The sequence below is a fragment of the Gorilla gorilla genome, chromosome 8, assembly GCF_029281585.2.
Source record: "Gorilla gorilla gorilla isolate KB3781 chromosome 8, NHGRI_mGorGor1-v2.1_pri, whole genome shotgun sequence".
Lineage (NCBI taxonomy): Eukaryota > Metazoa > Chordata > Mammalia > Primates > Hominidae > Gorilla > Gorilla gorilla.
Window position 1 is genome coordinate 114834626 of NC_073232.2, and position 26508 is coordinate 114861133.

The 26508-nt window shown below is 45.4% G+C and overlaps 1 protein-coding gene and 1 pseudogene across 6 annotated transcripts in view; one reads left to right on the plus strand and one right to left on the minus strand.

Moving 5' to 3' along the window:
• The window catches only part of SUFU (SUFU negative regulator of hedgehog signaling), a 131322-nt gene that overhangs the window by 60155 nt on the left and 44659 nt on the right, over window positions 1-26508 (plus strand). The gene's annotated exons all lie outside the window — the stretch shown is intronic.
• On the minus strand, window positions 10373-26368 carry LOC109028450 (large ribosomal subunit protein uL23-like; annotated as a pseudogene).

Genomic DNA, 26508 nt, shown 5'->3' on the forward strand with positions numbered 1-26508 from the left:
CTATCCTGAGGCTCTCCAGCCTAAGAAGGGGACCCTCTTACCTTGAGGGTGTTAGCAGCCTCAGCATTGGTGTGCTGAGCAGCACACCACAGGGCTGTCTTCTCAGATCCAAGAGGGAGATCAGGCTTTGCCTCCTCTTCCCTGCCCTGCAGGTGAGTGAAGGAAGTCAGGAAGGTTGAGTGAGGAGCTCAGAGTACGTCCCCAGGTAAGATGTTACTAGGCTGCAGGCAGCTTCTCATCTACAGCTCACCTGGCTTTCTTCTCTCATGTCCCAAATGTGTGTGGTCTTAATATCTTTTCCTCAGGTAAAACTTTCTGGAAAGAGGTGCTCCATCATTACCAATGAGAGCTGTCAAGCTGTCTCTCTCTTTTTTGGAGACAGAGTCTCACTCTGTCACCCAAGCTGGAGTGCAGTGGTGCGATCTCGGCTTACTGCAGCCTCCACCTCCTAGGTTCATACTGTTCTCATGCCTCAGATTCCCGAGTAGCTGGGATTACAGGCGTGCACCACCACACCTGGCTAATTTTTGTATTTTTAGTAGAGATGAGGTTTCGCCATGTTGGCCACGCTGGTCTCCAACTCTTGGGGTCAAGTGATCCACCCGCCTTGGCCTCTTAAAGTACTGGGGTTACAAGCATGAGCCGTCGCACCCAGCCTCAAGCTTTCGTTTCCTGGTTTCGCTAAGCTGCCTGTTGCCCCAGTCAGCTAACTAAAGCCAAATGGAGCTGCCTGGTTATATTCATATCATTTTTCTCCCTCACACTCTGTTTAATTTTCCTGACATTTTCTTTGCCTCAACCTGATTCATCCTCTTTTCTGGTTGCTGTGGATCTGTGAAATATTTTCACTTTTATCAGTTAGTAATACTGACCAACTATAAGACAAAACAACTCTTGATTTCTCTGCACTTTCCTAAGATTTTAGATTAATAGTTGAAAGATTGTGTTCCTACTGCACTGAAGAAAAACAGGTCAGTCCCTCAGAAATGAGTTTGTGCCCTAAAATTTAAGTGACTTAGCCAATATATAAATCTGGGTATTTTTAGGGAAAACTTAAACCCTGAGAGGAGAGGTTGGCAAGTACAGCCTGCAGGCCAAATCCTGATAACCACCTGTTTTTATAAGTAAAATTATATTGGAACATAGCCATACCCATCATGGATTACCTGGGCTTCTTTTGTGCCACAGCAGTGGAGTTGAGTAGTTGTAACAAGAATGATATGGCCCTCAAAGCCTGAAATATTTTATCTCTGGCCGTTCACTGCTAAAGTCGGCCGACAACTGACTTAGAGAATGTTTTCCACTTCTGAATAACAACTCAGGTGGAGAGGTAGCCATCTCTGTGAGATTTCAGAGGCCCCGAGAAATGAGTTGCCTTAGCTGGGTCCTGTGCTCTGTGGCCTGTAGTAGAGGAATCAATTACAGTACCTAGAGTTTGTTGGGGTTGGGGGGTATGCATCTCCTGCTGTGTTGCTGAAGGATTTTCTTTAGCAAGTTCCTTTAGCTTCTATAGGTCTGTATCCTACATTGGAGAACTACATTAAATGACTTGAAACTCTTAGTAGAGAGAGTCTATTTATTGTTTTTGAGACGGAGTCTCGCTCTGTCGCCCAGGCTGGAGTGCAGTGGCGCGATCTCGGCTCACTGCAAGCTCCGCCTTCCAGGTTCACAGCATTCTCCTGCCTTAGCCTCCCGAGTAGCTGGGACTACAGGTGCCCGCCACCACGCACGGCTAATTTTTTTTTGTATTTTTAGTAGAGATGGGGTTTCACCGTGTTAGCCAGGATGGTCTCGATCTCCTGACCTCGTGATCTACCCGCCTCGGCCTCCCAAAGTGCTGGGATTACAAGCATGAGCCACCACGCCTGGCCGAAAGCATCTATTTGATACAGGCATTCAGCTAGGATAATTCACCCTCGGACAAGGTCTCTCATCTCTGGACCCCTGTGGAGTTTTAATTGGTTGGCTCTTTCAGCGGAATGTGGCCCTTTTGTCTCTAGCACTTGCAATTCAGGGATGCTTTCTGCAGGGGGCAGTGAAGCCCACTGGCAAGCAGAGATTGCCACTGGAGAGTTAGGACAGTAGAACTAGCATCTCTGCAGGAGGTAAAGCACTTTGATGACTGAAAACTGCTCATGATAGAGTGTTCAGCGAAGAGGGCTGGAAAAGAACATGGCTGAGAGCAGGAATCCAAATGGCAGGTTGCTTGGGTTCAAATCCTAGTTGGGCCATGTAGGACCAAAATTGAACATCTCTAACAGTTGGTTACTTCATCTGTGAAACACAGGTAATAGTAATATCTACTTCATAATATAGGTAGTGTTCCTAATGCAGAGCCTGGCATTATACATAGAAACAATCAATATTATTTATGGCTGGGTGCAGTGTCTCACGCCTGTAACCCCATTACTTTGGGAGGCTGAGATGGGTGGATCACCTGAGGTCAGGAGTTCGAGACCAGTGGGGCCAACATGGTGAAACCACATCTCTATTAAAAGTACAAAAATTAGGTCAGGCGCGGTAGCTCATGCCTATAATCCCAGCACTTTGGGAGGCTAAGGGGGCGGCTCACAGGGTCAGGAGTTCTAGACCAGCCTGGCCAATATAGTGAAACCCCGTCTCTACTAAAAAATACAAAAAATAAACCAGGCGTGGTGGCGGGCGCCTGTAATCCCAGCTACTTGGGAGGCTGAGGCAGGAGAATCGCCTAAACTTGGGAGGCGGAGGTTGCAGTGAGCCGAGATTATGCCATTGCACTCCAGCCCAGGCAATAGTGTGAGACTCTGTCTCAAAAAAAAAAAAAAAAAAAAAAAAAGTACAAAAATTAGCCGGGCATGGTGGTGGGCACCTGTATAGTCCCAGCTACTCAGGAGGCTGAGGCAGGAGAATCACTTGAACCCGGAAGGCGGAGGTTGCAGTGAGCCGAGATTGTGCCACTGCACTCCAGCCTGGGTGACAGAGCGACTCCATCTCAAAAAAAAAAAAAATTTATGTTGTTGTTTAAGAAGCACATTGCAAAAGAAAAGGAAACAGGCTCTTTTTTTTTTTTTTTTGAGACAGAGTCTCGCTGTGTCGCTCAGGCTGGAGTGCAGTGGCACAATCTCGGCTCACTGCAACCTCTGCCTCCCGGGTTCATGCCATTCTCCTCCCTCAGCCTCCCTAGTAGCTGGAATTACAGGCGCCCACCACCATGCCCTGCTAATTTTTTGTATTTTTATTAGAGACGGGGTTTCACTGTGTTAGCCAGGATGGTCTCGATCTCCTGACCTCGTGATCCGCCTGCCTCGGCCTCCCAAAGTGCTGGGATTACAGGCGTGAGCCACTGCGCCCCATCCAAAACCTGTCAAGAAAAAAAAAAGGCCAGGGCAGTGGCTCATGCCTATAATCTCAGCACCTTGGGAGGCCGAGGAGGTGGGTCGATTGCTTGAGCCCAGGAGTTCAAGACCAGTCTGGGCAACATGGCAAAACCCTATCTCTACAAAAATTACAAAAATTAGGCAGGCATGATAGTGTGCATCTGTAGTCCTTCCTAACTACTTGGGAAGCTGAGGTGAGAGGATCACCTGACCCCCATCTGGGGAGTTAGAGGTTGCATGAACCAAGATTGTGCCACTACACTCCAGCCTGTGTGACAGAGTGAGACCCTGTCTCAAAAAAGAAAGAAAGAAAGAAAAAGAAAAAACCAGATCACAACACTTTATACAGTTGGATTCCAATTCTGTTAACAATATGTACATGCCCACATAGATCACTGGCAGACACATGTGAAAATATTCACCAAAGGCCATCTTAGGGTGATGGAGTTATATGTCATTGATATTTTCCTTTTTGTACTTTCTTGCCATTTTGAAATTTTTTTTGCATACAGCATGGGTTTTATTATCAGAAAAGAAAAAACATAACTATGACTGAACATTTTTTTTTTTTTTTTGAGATGGAGTCTTGCTCTGTTGCCCATGCTGGAGTGCAGTGGCGCCATCTCGGCTCACTGCAACCTGTGCCTCCCGGGTTCAAGCAGTTCTCCTATATCAGCCTCCTGAGTAGCTGGGATTACAGGTGTCTGCCACCACGTCTAGCTAATTTTTTTTTTTTTTTTTTTTGAGATGGAGTCTCGCTCTGTCGCCCAGGCTGGAGTGCAGTGGCACGATCTCTGCTCACTGCAAGCTCCGCCTCGTTGGTTCACACCATTCTCCTGCCTCAGCCTCCCGAGTAGCTGGGACTACAGGTGCCTGCCACCACTCCCAGCTAATTTTTTGTATTTTTAGTAGAGACAGGGTTTCACCGTGTTAGCCAGGATGGACTCGATCTCTTGACCTTGTGATCCACCCACCTCGGCCTCCCAAAGTGCTGGGATTACAGGCATGAGCCACTGTGCCCAGCCAATTTTTGTATTTTTAGTAGAGACAGGGTTTCACCATGTTGGCCAGGCTGGTCTCGAACTCCTGACCTCAGGTGATCCATCCACCTCGGCCTCCCAAAGTGCTGGGATTACAGGTATGAGCCACTGGGCCCAGCCAAATTTTTCTTTTCTTTTTCTTTTCTTTTCTTTTCTTTTTTTTTTTTTTTTTGAGGCAGGGTCTGGTTCTGTTACCCGGTCTGGAGTGCGGTGGTGCAATCATGGCTCACTGCAACCTCCACCTCCTGGGGCTTAGGTGATCCTTCCACCTCGGCCTCCCGAGTAGTTGGGGCTACAGGTGCACACCGCCATGCCTGGCTAATTTTTTCATTTTTTGTAGAGCTGGGGTTTCCCCATGTTACTCAGGCTGGTCTCGAACTCCTGGACTCAAGCCGTCTGCCTGCCTCAGCCCCCCACATTTCTGGGATTACAGGCTTGAGCCACCATGCCTGGCCACATGACTGAATTTTTAAAAGAACTTCTCAGAGGCTGGGGACAGTGAGTCCTGAGACGCAATCTAGGCCACAAGTGCAGGTGTGGTCAGGTTACCACTTCAAGGTATGCTCTCTGGTACTAAGGAGAATGTGTTTATTGGAACAGCTTTGGATGAGTTACAGTGATCTGCTTTCTTACTCAGTTTCTTCATAGCTCTCTCAGTGGAAAATGACTGGCACCCGTAAGCCATACACAGTACTGCTTGAGATTCCCTGGGAGTGGGTCTCCACCGCCAGGCCTGTCTTCTTGCCTTGCCGGGCAGACATGAGGACAAGCTTGTTGTTTAGGTTCTTCCCAGGACTCAAGGACCAAGAGAACAGAATGGCCCTCCCTCGAGGGTTCTGATGAGGTTCAAGCAGCATTTCTGATTCCTCACAGAGCCCTCTCTCTGGACAGATGACAGTTGGAGCTTGAGCCAGGGGAGGAAGAGAAAAGGGAGGGAATTCGGGTGCTTTTAAAGAAGGATTGCAGCACACCCAGGCAGTGGATTGTTGTTTTGCTGGCATGCAGCAGGTAGACTCTGAAACAGCAGTGGGGGTCCTTCTCTGCCTTGTCCTGCTTGGCCCAGTGGAAGCTGCATACCTGGGGCACTGTGCTGGGCAGGGAACGCGTCTCTGGGAGAGGCTGCAGCCCAATATCCCCTAGCCCCAGGCCTAGCTCCAGCAGCCTATGTTTGGCTTTGAAGATTTAGGAAGAACAGGACACTATCAACCTCCTGGGCCAACCGGGCATGTCTAGGTCCTCCTGTATTGAGTACCGTGGTGATCTGAACACAGGAAAACCTTGTCCTTTGCTTCTCTTTACTGGGCCACTCACATCACACATTCATTGTCTTCTGTCCTTGGCTGGTACACTTTTATTCCTCCAAACAAATACAACATTATTGTTTTCCTAATTACAAAAAGGACATTAAAAAAATCCAGGCAACACTGAAAACATAAAGAAACCTTGTCGCAGAACAATGGGTACAGTGGAGTTTCATTTTTACTTAAAAAAAAAAAAGTATGACTTTGATTATACATGCTGAAAAGAAAGTCTTAAAGACTGCATATCAGATGTTAACAGCAAATGTTAATAGCTGAGAAATGGGACTGATGGGAAAAGAGATTTTCATGTTTTACTTTATACATTTCTTTGTTGTTTGACTCTCTTATAATAAGCCTATGTTACTTTGTAACTTAAATAAATATATGTTGAAAACAAAAATAAATATTATGCTGCTGAGACAGCCATTTTTATTTGGTTACTATCCTTCTAGATATGTCTCTATACAAAAAATAGGCAGTTTTACTAAGTACTGTATATATTAACGTGCTTTCTTCACACAGCATCATGTCATGGAAGTCTTTCTAGCTAAGTAACTATAGTTCAGCCGGGCACAGTGGCTCACGCCTGTAATCCCAGCACTTTGGAAGGCCAAGGCAGGTGGATCACCTGAGGTCAGGAGTTCAAGACCAGCCTGGCCAATGTGATGAAACCCTGTCTCTGCTAAAAATACAAAAATTATCTGGGTGAGGTGGCGGGCGCCTGTAATCCCAGCTACTTGGGAGGCGGAGGTTGCAGTGAGCCAAGATTGCACCATTGCACTCCAGCCTGGGCGACAAGAGCAAAACTCTGTCTCAGAAAAAAAAAAAAAAAAAAAAAAAAAATATATATATATATATATATATATATATATATATATCTCCATAGCAGTGCTTGTAATTGTATGGCATTTCATTGTATGATACTAACATAACAGGCCCCTCTAGGATAAATAGACCCCTCTGGATGAACTTGCAGATAGTTTCCAGTTTTCCCTATTTTAAACAACACTATAAGATTGTTGCCATATATGAACATCTTGGCAACTGCGTCCAGTTATCTCAGGATCAGTTTCTAAAGTGGGATTGTGGGTCACAAGGTCCGCAGATTTTACAGTTTGGCACATATGCCCAGCTCTCCTTTTGAAGGTGATTCCACTAGGCAGGGTGGCCCCTGCCGCGGCTGCCACTGTGTTCTCACCTGTAGTCATGGCCATTTGGCAGTCCAGGCACTGAGGAAGCACTGTGTAGTCTTTCAAGTCTGTAAAATAAGACACAGGACTCTTCCCACTCTTGGTAGCTTTAAAGCTGGCCGTATTCCAACATTAAGGAAGTTCTTTGAGGCTGGAGGCCCACAGGCTACTCAGACTCTGTGGCTCTTGGAAAGCCCTGCACTACCTGAGTTCACCCTCACAATTCAGTCCCTTCTCTATCTCTCCAAGCAGGTAGAAATGTCCTGGAAGAGTCTGGCCTGAACACCAAAAGGGTTCATTAATGATTTATTGCTATCTCTTCCTATAATCAAATCACCCAAAATTGGTTATCTATAACCCCCTTCCTGTATCTGATTGGTAGGGAAACTTTGAAATTTGGGCAGGTACATAGACGGCTGAGGGGCTGTTCTTTACACAGATACTCAGAGGTAAGTGCCTGCCTCATGTCCCATCTCTGACCCAACAGCCCCTTCTGGGTGCAACATTCAACAAGGGATTTAAACCAATCAGAGTGTGTCCAGAGAATGGTGGCATTCAAACTGGCAAAACCTTTCAAAACTGTCCATCTATGAGGAATGACTATAAAAGTGAGGTAACTGGAAACATTCTAGTTTGAAGACGAAAAGACTTTGAGATGGAATATGTAGGGAGTTGAACTATGACCCACAACAGGTATTTAAAAATAGCTGAGGTCTTCCCATACGGAAAAGGGATTTGACTTTTTGTTACTCAGAATAGAGAGCTAGAAAGCTGTTAACTCTTCATTGTGATGTAGAAGAATTTCCAAATATGGATAGGCACTGGGAGGCAGTAAATTCACCATCCCTGAAGTTTTCCTAGTAGTCTGGGCAGTTGTTGGCCCAGGCGCTTGTAGAGGGGATTTAAGCGCTGGGTGTGGAGTTGGTGATTTGGGAATCTAGATTGCCGAACCGAGAGAATATTTATTTATTTATTTATTTATTTATTTATTTATTGATTGATTGATTGATTGAGATGGAGTCTTGTTCTGTTGCCCAGGCTGGAGTGCAGTGGTGCAATCTTGGCTCACTGCAACCTCCACCTCCCAGGTTCAAGCAATTCTCTTGCCTCAGCCTCTCAAGTAGCTGGGACTACAGGCACACGCCACCACGCCTGGCTAATTCTTATATTTTTTAGTAGAGACGGAGTTTCACCATGTTGACCAGGCTGGTCTCGAACTCCTGACTTCGTGATCCGCCTGCCTCGGCCTCCCAAAGGAGACCATTTATTAATGCTGGGTTTTTTTTAGTTTTTTGTTTGTTTGTTTGTTTTCTAATCGGTATTTTTGTGACCCCTTCTTCTGTGTTCCAGTCTGGTTTCTTGCAAACAAGTCCTTCCCCCTTCCTCTTCTCGATGCTTCCCAGGTCCTCCAGGTCTGACCCAGCTGGGTGACTTCTGAGAACATCCATAAGTACTATAGCTGTGCTTCTTGGTGTAAACTAAGGCAGGAAGAAGGGAGTTAGTTTCCTAAGCTGAAAATTAGAATCGTGGCTCCTCGAAGAAACCATCTGCTCTTCCTATGTGGGTGGATTCTATGTCTGTGTCTCAGTTCTACTGGATCCTTCTGTCTTCATTTCTTTTTGTGTAAATAGTGGCCATGTTTTCCAGTGGTCAGATCTTTCAAATGAATAGCAACTGTTTAATTTGTACAGTATTTTCAGTACACAAGGCAATTTTTACATATTTTGTTTTCTTGGATTCTAAAAAAAAACCAAAACCTTTAAGGTATACAGTATATCATCACATCATGTTTTGGTAGGTGAAAAAACAGATGCAGAGAAGTTAAGTGGCTTCTTCAAGGTTACACAGTAAGAAAATCGTATCAGAGAATAAAGCTAAGAGAGGAGACTCTTAACTAGAGGATCTGATTTTGTCTTGAACAGGAGGGTATACATAATACATTTTGGGTGACTATTTGCACCCATGACCTGGTAGAAGAAAAATAGTCAGTACTAATAAGTAACGGTTTCACCTTACACTAAGATGGCCAGTGACTGAACTAAAGAGAAGTTAGTGTTTCGTTAATTTATCTTTTTTTGGGTTGCTGGGGATGAGGCCAACCAAAATTCTCTCTGGGTTAAAAGTTGATGTTTAAGGAGGCCGGGCACAGTGGCTTACGCCTGTAATCCCAGCACTTTGGGAGGCTGAGGTGGGTGGATCACTTGAGGCCAGGATTTCAAGACCAGCCTGGGCAACATGTCGAAACCCTGTCTCTACTAAAAAACAAACAAACAAAACAAACAAACAAACAAACAATTAGCCAGGCATGGTGGTGCACACCTGTAATTCCAGCTACTTGGGAGACTAAGGCAAGAGAATCATTTGAACCTGGGAGACAGAGGTTGCAGTGAGTCAAGATTGCGCCACTGCACTCTAGCCTGGGCGACAGAGCGAGACTCTGTTTCAAAAAACAAAACAACAACAAAAAATTAGTGGCTTAAAACCCAATTTCTGTGTGTCTCGAGTTTGGACACAGCTTATCTCTAGGTCCTCTGGCCAGGGCCTTGCAAGGCTACAATTAAGGTGTTTACCATGCTGCATTCTTTTCTTTTCTTTTTTTTCCATGTTCATATACAGGCTGCATTCTTATTTGAGGCTCCCCTGGAGAAGAATATGCCTCCAAGTTCCATCAGGTTGTTGACAGAATTCCTTTCCTTGCAACTTTAGGATTCAAGGCAGCTTGCTTCTTTAAAGCAGCAATGGAGGAAGAGTCTGATGTTTATGTAGGGGTACAGTTCCCTTTTAAAGGGCTTTTACCTGTTTCAGTCAAGTCCACCCAGGAGAATCTCCTTTTTTTTTTCTGAGATGGAGTTTCACTCTTGTTGCCCAGGCTGGAGTGCAATGATATGATCTTGGCTCATTGCAAACTCCGCCTCCCAGGTTCAAGCCATTCTCCTGCCTCAGCCTCCCGAGTAGCTGGGATTACAGGCACCGGCCACCATGCCTGGATAATTTTTTTTTTTTTTTTGTAATTTTAGTAGAGGACGGGTTTCATCATGTTGGTCAGGCTGGTCTGGAATTCCTGACCTCAGGTGATCCGTCTGCCTCGGCCTCCCAAAGTGCTGGGATTACAGGTGTGAGCCACCATGACCGGCCTCTCCCCTTTTTCTTTCTTTTTTTTTTTTTTTTTTTTGAGACAGAGTCTCACTCTATTGCCCAGGTTGGAGTGTAGTGGCGCGATCTTGGCTCACTACAACCTCTGCCACCCGGGTTCAAGCAATTCTCCTGCCCCAGCCTCCTGAGTAGCTGGGATTACAGGCGCCTGCCACCACACCCGGCTACTTTTTGTATTTTTAGTACAGATGGGGTTTTGCCATCTTGCCCAGGCTGATCTTGAACTCCTGACCTCGTGATCCACCCTCCTTGGCCTCCCAAAGTGCTGAGATTACAGGTGTGAGTGAGCCACCATGCCCAGCTTTTTTTTGTTGTTGTTGTTATGGTGAAAAGATATACATATATTTAGAATTACCCAGCTGGACTCAGTTTAGATGATCCCAATTTTGTTGGCAACATCCAAAGCATCGTAATCAGGAGCCAGTCCAACATATGCCTTCTTCTCTCCATCACGCTGAATCAGGGTGTTGACCTTGGCCACGTCACTGTCATAGAGCTTCTTCACAGCCTATTTGATCTGGTGCTTGTTGGCTTTAACATCCACAGTGAACACAAATGTGTTGTTGTCTTCTATCTTCTTCATGGCAGACTCAGTGGTCAGTGGAAACTTGATGATAGCATAGTGGTCAAGCTTGTTCTCCGGGGCTGGTCTTCTGAGGGTACTTGGGCTGCCTCCGGAATCGCAGTGTGTTGGGCCGCTGGAAGGTAGGGGACGTGCGGATCTTCTTTTTTTGTGGCTGTGGACACCTTTCAACACTGCCTTCTTGGCCTTCAAAGCCTTTGCTTTGGCTTCGGCTTTAGGAGGAGCAGGAGCTTCCTTCTTTGCTTTCGGCACCGTCTTGTGAAAAGGGCCTCCATTTTAATTAACACAAAATCATCTACTTTGGCCTCACAGCTGTTAGAATGGCTACTATCAAAAAAAAACAACAAAACAAAACAGAAAATAGTATGTTAGCAAGCATGTGAAGAAATTGGCACCCTTGTACACTGTTGATAGGAATGTAAAATGGTGCAGCTGCTGTGGAAAATGGTCTGGTGCTTCTTCAGAAAGTTCAAAATGGAATTACTGTATGATCCAGCAATCTCACCTCTGGGTATGTGTCCAAAAGAATTGAAAGCAGGGACTTGAACAGATATTTGTGCACCAGTTTTCATAACATCCAAAAAGTGGAAGTAACTCGAGTGTCCATCAACAGATGAATGGGTAAACAAAGTATGGTATATACATATAATGGAATATTACTCAGCCTTAATAAAAGGAAGGAAATTCTGCCACATGCTGCAGGCTACAACATGGATGAACCCAGAGGACATTATGGCAAGTGAAATAAGCCAGACACAAAAAGACAAATATTGTATGATTCCACTTATATAAGGTACTTAGAGTAGTTAGGTTCATAGAGACAGAAGACAAAATGTTGGTTTCCAGGGGTTGGAAGTAGTGGAATGGGGAGTTACTGTTTACTGTATAGAGTTTCAGTTGGGGAAGATGAAAAAAAGTCCTGGAAATGGAAGGTTCTTATGGTTGCACAACAATATGAATGTACTTAATGCCACTTAAAAATGGCTAAATTGGTGAATTTTATGTTGATGTATTTTACTACAACTAAAACTGAAAAAAAAATTAATAAAGTGATTTGGGACGTTACTTTACATCTTTAAAATATCTTTACTTTTGCCATATTCTGTTAGCAAGAAGCAAGTTATAGGTCTCGCCCACACTTGGGGGAAAGTATTAGACAGGGCTTGAGTACCAAGGGGATTGGGGACCATGGGGGCACCTTAGAGTCTGTCTGCCACATTTCCTAAAACTCAGAAGCAAAATAAAACAAGTGAAATTCACAGCATACCAAATTGGTGTCAAAACAATACACAGAGATCTTAAACTATAGTAATTTGTCTGTATATCCCTAATATATACACAAAGACAGAAAAAACTGTTTTCAGTAATCATGTTGTTAATAAAAATATTGACTTTAATCTAAAACTAGTATATGGATATAAGAGGATAAAGCAAATAAGTAATTATGTTAGAAAGCAAGATGTTCAGCATAAGATTAGAAAGATACAAATATATGGCCAGGCGTTGTGGCTCACATTTGTAGTGCCAGCTGTTTGAGAGGCTAAGACGGGAGGATTGCTTGAGCCCAGGAATTTGAACCTGCAGTGAGCTGTAATTGTGCCACTACACTCTAGCCTGAGTGACACAGTGAGACCTTGTCTCTAAAACAGTAATAAAATAAATAAAAGATACAAATATAAAATCAAATAAGTAAAAATGTTATATTCTTAAATTTGGATTCTAATTAGCAAGATGAACAAAAGATGTGTTTTCTCTTTCTTTAAAAAAAAATGTATTTTATCTTCGTCACTAAAAAAAGCCTTGAAACAGGCCGGACACAGTGGCTCCTGTAATCCCAGCACTTTGGGAGGCCAAGGCAGGCGGATCATGAGGTCAGGAGTTCAAGACCAGCCTAGCCAATATGGTGAAACCCTGTCTGTACTAAAAATACAAAAAATTAGCCCGGCGTGGTGGCATGCACCTGTAGTCCCAGCTACTCAGGAGGCTGAGGCAGGAGAATCACTTGAACCCGGGAGGCGGAGGTTGCAGTGAGCTGAGATTGCGCCACTGCACTCCAGCCTGGGCGACAGAGCAAGACTCTGTCTCAAAAAAAAAAAAAAAATTAGGCATGGTGGCATGCCTGTAGTCTTAGCTACTCGGGAAGCTGAGGTGGAAGGATTGCTTGAGCCTAGGAGGTTGAGGCTACAGTGAGCCATAATGGTGCCACCACACTCCAGCCTGGGAAACAGAGCAAGACCTTGTCTCAAAATTTTTTTAAAAAGCTAGCCTGGTTGAAAATGCCAGTGGTGCCATTTTAGTTGCCAGCCAAGGATGGCTCCTAATGTTCTAGTCCATTTTCTGCTGCTTATAACAGAATATCTGAAACTGCTAATTTATAAAGAAAAGGAATTTATTTCTTACAGTTATGGAGGCTGAGAAGTCCAAGGTTAAAGGGCCCCATCTGATGAAGGCCTTCTTGCTGGTGAGGAGTCCCTGCAGAGTCCCAGGGACATCACATGGCAAGGAGGCTGAACTTGCTAGCTCAGGTCTCTCTTCTGATAAACCCACCAGTTTCTACCCCCATTGTCCACCTCTGTGATAATCCATTAACTTATTAATCTATATATGAGGGCAGGGCCCACGTGACCCAATCACCTCTTAAAGGCCCCACCTCTCAATACTGCCAGATTGGAGATTGAGTTTCAACATACCTTTTGAAGGAGGCAGACATTCAAATCATACCACCTAGCTTCCTGGCATGTCCAGATTAATGCCACTGCATTTGGAGTGATGCCACAGTAGCCAGTGTGATGGCTGCTGGTGCCACATAGCAGAGGGGTCAAGGAGGAGGATCATCTTTCCAACATTAAGTATATAGATAATACATAAATAAATTTCAGATTTTTTTTTTGGAAACGGGGTCTCTGTTGGCCAGGCTGGAGTGCAGAGGCGTGATCTTGGCTCACTGCAGCCTCAACCTCCCGGGCTCAAGTGATCCTCCCACCTTAGCCTCTGAGTGGCTGGGTCTACTGGCACATGCCACCATACCCCGCTAATTTTTCTGTGTTTTTTTTTTTTTTGTAGAGATGGGGTCTTGGTATGTTGTCCAGGCTGGTCTTGAACTTCTGGACTGAAGTGATCCACCCACCTCAGCCTCCCAAAGTGCTGGGATTATAGGCATGAGGTACTGCACCTGACCTCAGATGTTAAAAACTTAGACTATACAGATAAAGTCAAAGTTCTCTGTGACCATCCCACCCAATCTCAGGGCCCTCGCTAAAGAAACCCTCTTTATCCATTTGGTGTGAGTCCTTGCAGCTTGCCAGATTTTTTTCTATGTATTCACCTTCTTCTGGGTACCTACGAAATGGTTTGGGTTTCTATGTTTTTTTTTCTTTCTTTAATGTAAATGAAACTGTACTGCCCTTCACAATTGGATTTTTCAGTTGACGGTATGTCTTGAAGATCTTTATTTAATTTTTTTTACTGTTGTCTGTGATTTTATTGTATGAATAAACCATAATTTAACTATTCCCCTGGTGATGCACCTTTAGGTTGTTGCCATTTTTGCAGTATTACAAACAGTAAAAAGATGCAGTGACCATCCTTATTCATTCCTCCTTGTGACATGTTTTGCTCTAGGGTAGATATTTATAAGTAGAATGATTGGGTCAAAGGGAAGTTACCTTTTATATTAATAGATTCTGCCATTTGGTCCTCCAAAGTGACCATACTAGTTTATAGGTCCGTGGCAACTAAATGTTTTGTTTTGTTTTGCAGTAACAGGGTCTTTCTCTGTTGCCCAGGTTGGAGTGCAATAGTACAATTATAGCTCACTGTAACCTGGAATGCTTTGGCTCAAATGATCCTCAAGCCTCAGCCTCCCAAGTAGCTGTGGAACTACAAGTGAGCACCACCATGCCTGACTAATTTTTAAATTTTTTTGTAGAGACAGGGTCTCACTGTGTTGCCCAGGCTGGTCTTGAACTCCTGGTCTGAAGCGACCTTCCTGCCTCAGCCTCCCAAAGCTGTGGGATTGCAGGTGTGAATCACTTTACCCAGTCTAAATGGGTTTTCATTCCTGATTTAACTGGTCTCTTCAGGAAGAAGATGGGAGGAGTAGAAGCATGTCCTGGATTTTTTCTTTTTCTTTTTTTTTTTTTTTTTTTGAGATGGAGTCTCACCCTGTTGCCCAGTCTGGAGTGCAATGGCACCATCTTGGCTCACTGCAACCTCCGCCTCCCAGGTTCAAACAATTCTCCTGCCTCAGCCTCCTGAGTAGCTGGGATTATAGGCGTCCACTACCACGCCCAGCTAATTTTTGTATTTTTAGTAGAGACAGGGTTTCACCATGTTGGCCAGGCTAGTCATGGATTTTAAAGCTTCAAAGGATTTCCTGGGATTTTTTTTTCTTGTTTCTTTTTTTTTGGAAATGGGGTCTCACGTCTTACTCTGTCACCCAGGAGTGCAGTGGTGTGATCATGGGGTCACTGCAGCCTCCCTCTCCCAGGGCTTAAGTGATCCTCCCACTTCAGCCTCTCGAGTAGCTGGGACCACAGGCATGTGCCACCACACCTGGCTAAATTTTGTATTTTTTGCAGAGACAGGGTTTTGCCATGTTGCCAAGGATGGTATCAAACTCCTGTGCTCAAGTGATCCACCTACCTCAGCCTCCCAAAGTGCTAGGATTACAGGCGTGAGCCACTGCACCCAGCCCTCCTGGCATTCTTTGGTTGAAATGTATATAGGACTACGAGTTGTTTTTTTTTTTTTTTGAGACGGATCTCGCTCTGTTGCCCAGGCTGGAGTGCAGTGGCACGATCCCGGCTCACTGCAAGCTCCGCCTCCCGGATTCACGCCATTCTCCTGCTTGAGCCTCCTGAGTAGCTGAGACTACAGGCGCCCACCACCACGCCCGGCTAATTTTTTTGTATTTTTAGTAGAGACGGGGTTTCACCATGTTAGCCAGGATGCAGGATGGTCTCGATCTCCTGACCTCGTGATCCGCCCGCCTCGGCCTCCCAAAGTGCTGGGATTACAGGCGTGAGCCACCGTGCCTGGCCAGGACTATGAGTTTAAAACCTCCTTAGTCCCTTTGGCTTTAAGAACAAAGAGGCTGGTGGCTCACGCCTGTAATCCCAGTACTTTGGGAGGCCGAGGCGGGTGAATCACGAGGTCAGGAGATCGAGACCATCCTGGCTAACATGGTGAAACCCCGTCTCTACTAAAAATACAAAAAAATTAGCCGGGCGTGGTGGTGGGCGCCTGTAGTCCCAGCTACTCGGGATCGCGCCACTGCACTCCAGCCTGGGCGACAAAGCGAGACTCCGTCTCAAAAAAAAAAAACAAAAACAAAAACAAAGAACAAAGAGGCTTGGGGCCAGGCATGATGGCTCATGCCTGTAATTCCAGAACTTTGGGAGGCCGAGGTGGGTGGATCACTTGAAGTCAGGAGTTCGAGACCAGCCTGGCCAACATGGTGAAACCCCATCTCTACTAAAAATACAAAAATTAGTCTGGGTGCAGTGGCTCACACCTGTAACCCCAGCACTTTGGGAGGCTGAGGCGGGTGGATCATAAGGTCAAGAGATTGAGAACATCCTGGCCAACATGGTGAAACCCTGTCTGTACTAAAAGTACAAACATTAGCTGGTCATGGTGGCACGTGCCTATAGTCCCAGGTACTCGGTAGGCTGAGGCAGGAGAACTGCTTGGACCCGTGAGGCAGAGGTTGCCGTGAGCTGAGATCATGTCACCGCACTCCAGCCTGGCAACAGAACAAGACTCTGTTTAAAAAAAAAAAAAAAATTTAGATGGACATGATGGTGTGCGCCTGTAATCCCAGCTGCTCGGGAGGCTGAGGCACGAGACTTGCCTGAACCTGGGAGGCAGAGGTTGCAGTGAGCTGAGATGGCACTGCTGCACTCCAGTTTGGGCAACAGAGTGAGACTCTGTCTCAAAGGAAAAAAAAAAAAAAAAGAACAAAGAGGCTTGGGCTCTGCCTTGTGTGTAGGTGGCAGGCCCTCGTGCTGGTGAAGGAAAGAGGAACAAGGGCAGGTCTTGCTCAGTTACAAGCTTGTGGGCAGAAGATTCTGCCTTTTCATGCTGACAGGTGTCTAGACAGATGGAGCTGCTTAAAAAGAAAAGTGAAGGCATCTGCTAGATTAGGACTTCAGGCTCTCTCTAAGGGGTAAGCAAGGACCTGTGTACTTTACAGGTGGGCATAGCATATATGGGTGAGTAAATGAGGTTTGACTAGTGACAGCTACAAGCTGTGGCCAGGTGAACCTCCTGAGCTCTGTGGGCAGTCAGGGTCCTCACCCTCACTGGGGGGAGAATGAGGCTGTCTGCTGTGTGCCCTGCCCATGTGGGCACAGGGTGAGTGTCAGGTCCACAGTCTATCTCTAGCGAAACTGCATCAGTCCAGTTCTGAAAGGTTTGCAGCCCCCTACACTCGCTTTGGGGTGAGAACCTGCAGGGTCTCTGGCAGCCCGCCAGCCTCCCACCTCCCCTGCTGTGACTTGTATTCCAGTTTACTGAGCATCTCTGCTTATAAAGGGATTTTCCTTACACTTCACTGTTTGCCTTTATGATTGCGGCTTTGAGGGAGAGGAAGGAAGCTGAAGAGCAGGAGGTTCTGGAGAAAATGCATAGGGAAGCAGTTTTGAGTCTCCTTTGGCTAGCTGTGCGATTCCTTTGATTCCAGGCAGAACCTGGAAGGAATAGCCTTTACATTTCCTTTCAGTTTTGCAAGAGCAAATATGTCTTCTCTCAGTCTTCTTTAATCAAGTGGGACTGCGTATTCATTTCCCGTCTCCATGTCTTGCAACCACATTTAGCCAAATTAATATCAGACAGAGCTAGCTGAGGGAAGCTCTCAAACCAAACACTCAAATGAACTTTTCAAGTGATAAAACTGCATCCAGAACTTTGAAAAGGTAGGTGGGTGAGGGTAGGGGTTAATTCTTTCTTCTACAACATGACCAAGTTGGGAAACTCTACAACTGGTCACCATCTGTGCCATTTGACCAGCTATGAAGAACTTTACCTTCTAGCCCCAAGAGCTCCTCAACCACATGTACAGAGAATCTGTTTTGGGTCTCTTCCCCCGCACCACCCCCCCCAGTTTGTTTGCTTTGTTGTTTTTTCTTTCTTAGAGAGTTTCTGTCTTTCCCCTTCTTTGGAGTTTGATTGGAAGCCCTGCAGAGGGGCTGTTGAGCAGTCAGCCATGTTCCTGGGATTATCCTTCCTTTGGAGCATCTGTCTGCTGTGCACTGTGTTGGGAGAAAGGCAGGGGTGTGAAATTCTGTTGGTTTGTAACAAATTGTAGCTTCTGAGCTGGGGAGTATCCCATCTTTTCCTCTCCTTGCAGGAGGTCCACTGTTAAAGGGGAATTACACAGGACGTGTTTATTTTTTTTTTTGATTCTATGCTGTTTATACATCATTGTATTCAATTTCTGTCCCAGTTCCTAGTGTCGGCCTTGTCTCAAGACTCTGCTGCAAGGTTTCTGTCCTAGTTCCTAGTGTGGGTCTTGCGTCATTACTCTGCTGTAAGGTTCTTTGGCTTTGGCTTGGGGAGGGGGCATGGAGCCTGGTAGGCAGGGAAGTGGAGGGAGGTGCTCACTCTCAGCTTTATTTGGATTCCTGGAGGAAGGAGAGTTGCTGTTACCAGGAAAAGTCAGTGTTGATCAGACAAGAAGAGGATCTGCTGCCTTCCTTTGGTGGGTGAGTACTGTTAGGTTGAGGGAGAATTTGCCTAGAGGAGGTTCTGTGTCTTCCTGAGGGCAGTGCCCTCTGTACAGTGCCTGGGGTTACTCCTCCCTAAAATGAGGGTAGCATTGTGCGGGTGTGCTAAGGGATCCAGAAATGTCATTTGTGGCTGTGCTACACCCTGTGGCCTAAAATTTTGTAGGCTTTTCATTTCTGGCAATAGACTAGGCACACACATCCCTATTCTCCTCTCTGGTCTAGAAATTAGGCTTGGGCTGGGCGTGGTGGCTCACACCTGTAATCCCAGCACTTTGGGAGGCCGAGACAGGTGGATCACTTGAGGTCAGGAGTTCAAGACTAGCCTGGCCAACATGGCAAAACTCCATCTCTACTAAATACAAAAATTAGCTGGGCATGGTGGTGTGTACCTGTGGTCCCAGCTACTTGAGAGGCTGAGGCACGAGAATCACTTGAACCCAGGAAGTGGAGGTTGCAGTGAGCTGAGATTGTGTCATTGCACTCCAGCCTGGGCGACAGAGAGAGACTCTGTCTCCAAAAAAAAAAAAAAAAAAAAAAAAAAAAAAAAGAAGAAGAAGAAGAAATTAGGCATGGGTTTTAGAAATTAGTGTGGGCTTACAGAGAGATCCAGTGGGGGCAGTAGGCAGACTGAGGGGCCCCCATTAGGAGCATCTGGGCTGGGCAGAAGCCAACAGGACTAACTTTGAACTTTATTTCCTTCACTGCCTCAGCCAGAGATGTTTTGTTCAACAAAAACTCCAGATTTTCTCCTCCTCTCACTGGGGAGTCATGAAGCTCCCAGGCCTGTGTGGACCTGTAGTTCTGCCCCCGTAAATATATTTCTGCTCGTGGGCCTTCTGTTGACTTGAGAAGGAGCTGTCTTCCAATCTCAGAGGAAGCCTCCTCTGGGCCCAGCTCCGCTGCGCAGTCCACCATGGCCGCAGCAGTAGCAGCTTGAGCCTTCTCAGGAAGGAGGGCGGGTTAGGCAGTTGCCAGAGTCTCCCCACAGGTGTCGGCTTCATCCTGGGACTTCCAGATATGGGGCATAGGCTAACTGAACCTTTCCTCCTCAGCAGTCTGTGTTACTGGGGACATGTCTGGCACATCTGACATTTTGGGAAAGAACTGCTAAGCCCCACTAGGACCAGCTCCGGGTGTTCACAGAAGACACTTAAGCCCTGGTTATCAGAATGATTTGTGAACACCAGAAATGCAAGAGGAGTGGAGATTTTTTCTTGAGAGATTATGATGGCTGTGCCATTGTCAAATATTTGACCTCCAAGTTGACAGACCTGAGTCTGCCAGCCTGCTTTGGGTCACCTCCCGTTTTCCTGCTCTCTCAAAAACACCTCTTGCAGACTAGCCACTCCTGTGACACCTGGCACAGTCCAGCTGCATTTCCTGCCCTTGTTCTCTGTCCCTGGAAAGCACGGAATAATCTCAGAGCACGCAGAAGAGCACCTGGAGAAAAGGGGCATTTGGCTTTCATGGCGCCAAGCTTCACGCTCCTGGGCTCCCAAAGGGAACATTAGTCCCCGCTCCACAGACCAAGCATGTTAATTCTGACCCTGGGCTGGGGCGTTAGTTTCCAGGCTATTATGTAGAGCATCACGGGGCCTGTACTTTTGCACAGAAGGGAGGCAGGCTGGCACTGTCTAGAGTTAGGATGAATTAAGAACTCTTGAAGAATGTATTTGTAAGAACTCAAGGAATGTATTTGCTTCTATGTTTCAAAGGCAGCACTATTTTACAAACAATAGCTGTTTTCTTCTGCAACCCCTCTCCCTAGATTTTGCTAACTTATTATATCCGGGACAGTCCAACTTCAAACCACCATAACTGAAGCTGGATGTCGGGGAGGTGGGAGTGGGGTGATGGCCAATTGGAGGAGCCAGTAGGATTCTGTGCACCTGTTCAGCACCCCCCACGTTTTCAGAGTTCTTGCCCAGGAGTTGTTTGTTAATGGGGAATGAGATGTGGAGGAATGAAATCTTTCTCCCAAGTGAGCAAGGTGTAGAACTGTAACTAGCATTTTTGGCTGGGAGGGGAGAGACTCCTTTTGCTATCCTGGAGTGGTATTTCCCTTCCAGTGAATTTGCCAAACAACATAAAAGTCGGGTAGCTGAGGGAGGTTTCTCCTGGTACTTGGGGGCAAAGCTCCAAGGAGGGAAGGGAATAGAAAGTGTCTACCCAGCCCTTACCTGGAATGGCGACGTTCTTTCAGACACTGGGTGCGGGGGAGCCTCTGCTGTGTGGTTTAAGTGGAGGTCTCTGGGATTTTCACCCTGACTTTTCAATGAGGATACCTTGGGGAGCAAGAGAGAGGAAGCCAGCTCCTGTAACCGCTGGACTGAACAGCTGGGCCTCTAACTGAGACATTATTAGCATTTGAAAGCCCCTCTGAAGGGGCCAAGAGCTTCCCAGGGTGGGCGCAGGGGCCTGAGTGCTGAGACCCCACAGTGGCTCCAACAGAATGGGGCTGAGCATCCAGGGCATAAAGACCAGACCGGACTCAAGAATGAACTCATTGTGGCTTTGTCCCATGCTTGAAAACTGTGACCAGGGCTCTTTCATTGTTAAGAAAGACCATTTCTTGTCCACAGAAGAGCTCATAAGTCTAGTTCCTTCATCAGGCAGAGCTGCGGAAGACCCTGCCCCTCACTAGAAGTTTCTGTTAGTGTCCTGCTGTCCGAGCATTTCTGATGGAAGTTGCACTTTCTGCTCCCCACTTTAACTCAGGAGTACCTTTGGCCAAAGCCTGATCACACATGCTCAGGGTGGAACGTGTTGATCCTAGAGCAACACCTGGGCCCGACTCCCTTTTCTTGCCTTAGAGTCTCCCTTTCCCAGCTGCCTAAATTAAGCCCCTTTCCAAGTTATTAAGCCTGCACAAAGTGCTTTTTGGTCATTCTGGTTCAAACAGTTTGGGTTTGCACAGTATTTTAAAATCATGTTAATTCTGGTTAATAAAAGGTCAAAGGTCATGGCTCCAAATCTTTCCAGCCTTTTCCCTGTTTCCAGCCTAAATAAATCCCCACCCGGTTTGGGGTATGTTTCTTTTTCTTTTTCTTTTTTTTTAATTATACTTTAAGTTTTAGGGTACATGTGCACAACGTGCAGGTTTGTTGCATATGTATACATGTGCCATGTTGGTGTGCTGCACCCATTAACTTGTCATTTAACATTAGTTATATCTCCTAATGCTATCCCTCCCCCCTCTCCCCACCCCACAACAGGCCCTGGTGTGTGATGTTCGGTTTGGGGTATGTTTCTACAGACTAGACATCAGATAGGGATGCAGAGCTCCAGGGAACTGGCCCATCTGTTTCTTAAACCAGGAGCAATGGTGCCACCTACTGGGCACTTGCTGGTAGCGACAAGCTCTGTGGCCAGTCCTGTTTTCTGGTGACTTGGGTGAGAGTATCTGTACTGTATTCCAGTACACGAGTAATAACATACTGCAGTAGAAAGCATATTGAGTAGGCACGCTATTTCCTGTTAACAGGCTTAGATACTGTGTTTGGGCAAGTTGCCCAGGGTCACAACCAGTTAGGGATGGAGGCAAATAGAAACAGGGCCTTCCCAACTCCGAAGTTCACCGCTAAGCCAGGGTTTGCCAAAACCAGCAGGCGATTTCAGCTGGTAACTGCACAAGAGTGGTAACTGGTAGCATGAATAGTGAAGCCACTTTTCTCTCTTTGGTTCTCTTTGTCTTTTTTTTAATTTAAGATGGGGTCTTACTATGTTGCCCAGGCTGGTTTTGAACTCCTGGGCTCAGGAGATCCTCTCACTGGGCCTCCCAAAATGCTAGGATTACAGGCATGAGCCACCATGCCCGGCCCAGTTTGTTCTCTCTCAGTCTTGGTGATTTTGTCTCAGCTCTATATGACTATTTAAACCTTGAACAGCTGTTTGACCCTTGTTTATTTCATTTTTTAAACAATTTTAGGTAGGCAACAATATCAGTTAGAAATTAATAACATTTTGTTTTATTATCCTGAAGTTACCACTTGAGGTAAGCAACACTAATTTTCCATTTATTTTCCTTATTTAGTATAGTGATATGAAGTTGCCTTTTCAGAGTAAGTTTGTTTAGGTTAAAAAAAAAAAGGCAAGTCAATTTTAGGGGGAAAAATACAGGTAGGTAATGGTACAGATGGTGCACAGATATGGCAAACATGCTGATGGGTGTTGTGGATGAGCCCAAAGTTTGGAAAGTGTTGGGCCATGCCCATCATCACTGACGTACTGTGAGACCGTGGGCAATCTCAAGCATCCTTTTCTCATTTGTAGAAAAGAACATGTTAGTAGGTGATTGTTCAGGTCATGTAGACATACACAGTGCTGTGATATCTCAGCATTATGGGTCAGGTTTCTCCCAGGCCAGGCTGCTGTGCCTGGGGTGGTGGGAACAAGGAATTTAGAGGCTTGGCCTTGCTTCCCCTACTTTGCCTGTGCCTCAAGATTCCTTCCTTTTGCCTGCTATATCCTTTCTTTTTTAATAACAGATTTATTGAGATACGATTCGCATACCATGTAATCCACAGTTGTGAAACCATCACCATAAAAAAAGAACCTCATATTGGTCACTCCCTATTCCCTCCAACCGTCACAGCCCTAGACAACCACTAATCTACTATCTGTTTCCATAGATTTGCCTATTCTGGACATTCCATATGGATGGAATCATATAAGGTCTATTATGACTGGCTTTTTTCACTTAGCATAATGTCTTTAAGGTTCATGTTGTAGTATAGATTAGTATTTTGTTCCTTTTTATTGCCAGATAATACTTGTAACTGCTATCTTTTTTATTTTAAACATTCTAGTGGATATGAAGTGGTGGTGTCTCATTGTGGGTTTTTTGTTTTCTTTTCTTTTGTTTTTTGAGACAGGGTCTCACTCTGTCATCCAGGCTGGAATACTATGGTGCGACCAAAGCTCACTGCAGCCTCCACATCCCGGGCTCAAACAATCCTCCCACTTCAACCTCCTGAGTACCTGGGACTATAGGCTTGGGCCACCACACCCAGCTAATTTTTTGTTTGTTTGTTTTTTATAGAGATGGGGTTTTGCCATGGTTGCCCTGGCTGGTCTCAAACTCCTGGCCTCAAGCGATCCTCTCACCTTGGCCTCCCAACACTTTGGGAGGCCACTGCACTGGCCTCATTGTGGTTTTGATTTGCATTCCTCTGATGGTTAATGACATTGAGGATCTTTTTATGTGCTTATTAGCTATTTGTATATCTTTTTTTTTTTCGACAGAGTCTCACTCTGTTGCCCAGGCTGGAAGGCAATGGCACAATCCTGGCTCACTGCAACCTCTGCCTTCCGGGTTCAAGCAATTCTCCTGTCTCAACCTCCCTAGTAGCTGGGATTACAGGCTCATGCCACCACACCTGGCTAATATTTGTATTTTTAGTAGAGATGGGGTTTCACCATGTTGGCCAGGCTGGTCTTGAACTTCTGACCTCAGGTGATCTGCCCGCCTTGGCCTCCCAAAGTGCTGGGATTACAGGTGTGAGCCACCATGCCCGGCCAGCTATTTGTATATCTTCTTTGGAGAAATATATTCAGATCCTTTGCTCATTTTTAAATTGAATTATTTATCTTTTATTATTGAGTTGTAAGAACTCTTTATATATTCTGGATACAAAATACTTAATATATGCTGGATACTTATTAGATATATGATTTGCAAATATTTTCTCTCATTCTCTGGGTTTTTTCTTTTAAAATGTGATTAAGCCTGGGCGCGGTGGCTCACGCCTGTAATCCCAGCACTTTGGGAGGCCGAGGCGGGTAGATCACGAGGTCAGGAGATTGAGACCATCCTGGCTAACACGGTGAAACCCTGTCTCTACTAAAAATACTAAAAATTAGCCGGGCATGGTGGTGGGTGCCTGTAGTCCCAGCTACTCGGGAGGCTGAGGCAGGAGAATGGCCTGAATCCGGGAGGTGGAGCTTGCAGTGAGCCGAGATCACGCCACCGCACTCTAGCCTGGGTGACAGAGCGAGACTCCGTCTCAAAAAAAAAAAAAATTGTGATTAAATATATGTAACATAAAATTTATCATTTTAACAATTTCTAAGTGTACAGTTCTGTGATATTATTAAGTATATTCACATTGTTTTGCAGACATTACCACCATCCATCTCTAGAAGTTTTTCATCTTCCCCAACTTAAACTCTGTACCCACTAAGCAATAACTCCCCACTCGCTTCTCCCCCAGCCTCTGACAACCACCATTCTATTTTCTGTCTCTATAAATTGGCCTACCCTAGGTACTTCATGTAAGTGAAATCATGCAGTATTTGTCCTTTTGTGTCTAGCTTATTTCACTTAACATAATATTATCAAGTTTCACCCATGTTGTAGCATTTGCCAGAATTTCTTTTTTATGGCTGAGTAGTATTCCATTGTGTGTAAATACTACATTTTGTTAATCCATTCATCTGCTGATGGACATTTGGGTTGTTTCCACCTTCTGGCAGTTGTGAATAATGCTGCTGTGAACATAGGTATACAAATATCTGTTTGAGACCGTGCTTTCAGTTATTTTGGCTATATACCCAGATGTGAGCTTGCTGGATCATATGGTAATTCTGTGTTTAAATTTTTTTTGCAGAACCGCCGTACTGTTTTGCACAGCGGCTGCTTCATTTTATATTCCACCAGCAAGGCACACGGATTCCAAATTCTTTGCATCCTCACCAACACTTGTGCACTTGTTATTTTCTGTTTTCTTTTTTTTATTAATAGTCACCCTAATGGGTATAAAGTGATATCTCAAAAGTGATTTTGCTTTGCATTTCTTTTTACTTTTTGATGGTATTGTTTACAGCACAAACAGTTTTTTTTGTTTTGTTTTGTTTTGTTTTGAGACGAAGTCTTGGTCTTGTCGCCCAGGCTGGAGTGCAGTAGCGTGATCTCGGCTCACTGCAACCTCCTCCTCCCGGGTTCAAGCAATTCTCCTGCCATAGCCTCCCGAGTAGCTGGGATTACAGGTGCCCACCACTACGCCCGGCAAATTTTTTTGTATTTTTAGTGGAGACGGGGTTTCACCATGTTGGCCAGGCTGGTCTTGAACTCCTGACCTCAGGTGATCTGCCCACCTCGGCCTCCCAAAGTGCTGGGATTACAGGCATGAGCCACTGTGCCCGGCCAGCACAAAAGGTTTTAATTTTGATGAAGTCTAATTTACCTATCCTTTGTTACTTATGCTTTTGATATTGTGTGGAAGAAACCTTTGCCTAACCCAAGGTCAAAAGATTTACTCCAATGTTTGCTTCTAAAAGTTTTATAGTTTTAGCTATTACAGTTAGGTCTGTGATCTATTTTGAATTGACTTTTGTTTGTGATATAAGAAAGAGCTCCAACTTTATCCTTTTGCGTGTGAGTATCCAGTTCTTTTAGCAGCATTTGCTGAAAAGACTATTTCCTTTATTGAATTGTTTTGGCCCCCTTGTTGAAAATTAATGCCCACAGGCTGGGCGCAGTGGCTCACGCCTATAATCCCAGCACTTTGGGAGGCCGAGGCACGCAGATCACGAGGTCAGGAGATCGAGACCCTGGCTAACATGGTGAAACCCCATCTCTACTAAAAATACAAAAAATTAGCTGGGCGTGGTGGTGGGCACCTGTAGTTCCAGCTACTCAGGAGGCTGAGGCAGGAGAATGGCATGAACCTGGGAGGTGGAGTTGGCAGTGAGCCGAGATCGTGCCACTACACTCCAGCCTGGGCGTCAGAGCAAGACTCTGTCTCAAAAAAAAAGAAAAGAAAATTAATGCCCACAAATGTGAGAGTTTATTTCAGGTCTCTCAATTCTATTACATTGATCAAATGTCTATCCTTATGCCAGTGCCGCACTGACTTGGTGACTATATCTTTGTAGCAAGTTTTGAAATCAGGAAAATTAAGACCTTCAACTTTGCTCATCTTCTTTAAGAATGTTTTGGCTATTCTGGGTGTCTTGCGTTTCCACGTGAAGTTTTGAATCCATTTGTGAATTACTGCAAACAGGATACCTGGCATTTTCATAGGGATTGCACTGAACCCATAGATGGATGTGGGGATACTGCCATCTCAACAACACTAAGTCTTCCGATCCATGAATGTTGGATATTTTTCCGTTTATGTAGGTCTTCTCGAATTTCTTTCAATGATGTTTTGTA